The sequence below is a fragment of the Penaeus vannamei genome, chromosome 26 (assembly GCF_042767895.1).
Source record: "Penaeus vannamei isolate JL-2024 chromosome 26, ASM4276789v1, whole genome shotgun sequence".
NCBI lineage: Eukaryota > Metazoa > Arthropoda > Malacostraca > Decapoda > Penaeidae > Penaeus > Penaeus vannamei.
This window is the reverse complement of record NC_091574.1, coordinates 19,005,539-19,008,038: the sequence shown is the minus strand read 5'-3', so window position 1 is coordinate 19,008,038 and position 2,500 is coordinate 19,005,539. Positions and strand designations below refer to the sequence as shown.

The 2,500-nt window shown below is 42.7% G+C and overlaps 1 protein-coding gene across 10 annotated transcripts in view; it reads left to right on the top strand.

Moving 5' to 3' along the window:
• Window positions 1-2,500, top strand: part of LOC113822344 (uncharacterized) — a 334,812-nt gene that overhangs the window by 277,014 nt on the left and 55,298 nt on the right. The window lies entirely within an intron of this gene.

Sequence of the window (2,500 nt, the reverse complement as noted above, 5' to 3'; positions counted from 1 at the left end):
TCCCTCCTCCATATTCTCTCTCTGACTGTCCCTCCCCCTTCCCCCTCCTCTCCTGGTGTCCCTCCCCTCTCCCTCCTTCTCTCTGACCGTCCCTCCCCCTTCCTCCTCCCTCTCTGCACCGATCCCTCCACCTCCCCCTCCCTTCCCCTCCTAGCCCCCAGACTGTTTAGCCCCCTGCTCCCTCGACCTTCCCTCAGATCCACCCCCTCTCTCCCTCCCTTCTTTAATACCAACCCTACCTTCCACTACCCGTACCCCCACTCCCCCAGACTTGCCTACCCTCCCCCTCCCATTCTTCAGAAAACCCCTCCCCTGCCTGCCCCCTCCACCCACTCTCCTCCCTCACTCCCTCCCCTTCTACTGTCCTTCCTTGCCCCGTTCCCTCCCTCCCTCCTCTACCTTTCCCTCCTATTATCCAGTCCCATCTCCCTTCCTCCCCCACACCACCCTTCCCTCCCTCTCTCCCCCCCCCCTTCCTATCGTCCTTCCTTGCCCCTCTTCCCCTCACACCCCCTTCCTTCCCTCCCTCCCTCCCTCCCCTTTCCCCTCCTATTATCTGTCCCATCCCTCCCTTTCTCCCCACACGCACCCTTCACTCCCTCTCTCCCCCCCTCCTCTCTATCGTCCTTCCCTTGCCCCCTTCCCCTCACACCCCCTTCCTTCCCTCCCTCCCTCCCCTTTCCCCTCCCTATTATCTGTCCCATCTCCCTTCTCCCCACACCACCCTTCACTCCCCTCTCTCCCCCTCCCCTCCTATCGTCCTTCCTTGCCCCCTTCCCCCTCCACACCCCCCTTCCCTTCCCTCCCCTCTCCCTCCTTCCCTCCTATTATCTGTCCCATCTCCCTTCTCCCCACACCACCCCTTCACTCCCTCCCTCCCCTCCCTTTCCACTACAGTCCTTCCCAGTTCCGTCTCCTCATACCCCCCCCCTGCCTCTCTACCTCCCTCCCTCCCTCCCTCCCTCCCCCGCCCCTCCCTTGTTTTTGCTGTTTTGCATAGCGTTAATTAGCTCCGTTCAACTCGCTAATTAACCCTACACAGATTTTTTTTTGTGCAGAACATTATTACAGGTAAGCTTGATCATAATAGGTAAGAAAACTTTTAGAGAATATTCGTTTATATTCTCATAGTCTAGGGGTATGGGTTTATGTGTAAGAATATAGCATCCTGTATATCCAAGATTAAAAGTAGAAATAATCTAGAGAATATATAATCTCTTCTGAAATAGAAAAAGCAACAGGAAAAGGTCATTAGGTTTATTTATACAATGGTTTGGAAGACTGTTATCTTTAAAGCATAATTTTGAATATTGTTATTGTTGAAGTTGATATGCATGTTCACCTGTAGGTCAGTGCATCAGAGGAATCGAAGACGTAGCTGAAAATATCAAACACCGACACATGTATTCCATCAGAATCCATGGTAATATGTGTAACTCTCAGTCTGCCTCAATATATCTTTGCCATAGCGAAGACTATTCATTTCTAATATTCCACATTCTAATATATATATATATATATATATATATATATATATATATATATATATATATATATATATGTATGTATATATATGTATGTATATATATGTATATGTATATATATATATATATATATATATATATATATATATATATATATATATATATTTCTATGCGTGTGTGTGTGGCGAATTTTCGAACAACGTGCGAAAATAACACTGCCTTCCATAAAATGAGTTCTTTACAAACCGTAAAATAGAACACACAGCATCCAATTACCGCGCACATAACAATTATTTACAAAGCGCAATATACAAACGCTATGTCCCTGTCTTGCCGCCTGGCTGGCGCCCAGGTGGGAGGAGCACGAAGCGCGTCGCTACCTTCAACAGGGCAAGTTGAAGCCGAATTTCCCGGCGGAGGCAACACGAGGCACGGAGGAAATACGTCACTTACCTCCACATACCTCAGTGCCTCCCCCCCCCTCCTCCTCCTTCACTCCACTGAACAATAACTGATCAGATTCTTGCATCATAGAGTTCTTGCATCGATAAAGCAACCGAACTGTTGAATTTTCATTATTGCTGTTATTTCCTCATTGTTTTTTTTATTATTTCTCTTTTTCTTTCGCTTCATGGGTTGGTTCTACAATAGCGGTGCTGAAGCTCAGAGCGGGGACGGAATCTCGGAGAAATATTGATTTTTTCTCCTTTACCTTTCGGGTTGATGAGATAAAAGTTAGATGTTTGCGATATATATGTATGCATATATATATATATATATATATATATATATATATATATATATATATATATATATACATATATATATATATATATATATATGCATATGTATATATATATATATATATATATATATATATATATATATATATATATATATATATATATATATATATATATATATATATATATATATACATATATATATATATATAAATATATATATATATATATATATATATATATATATATATATATATATATATACATATATAC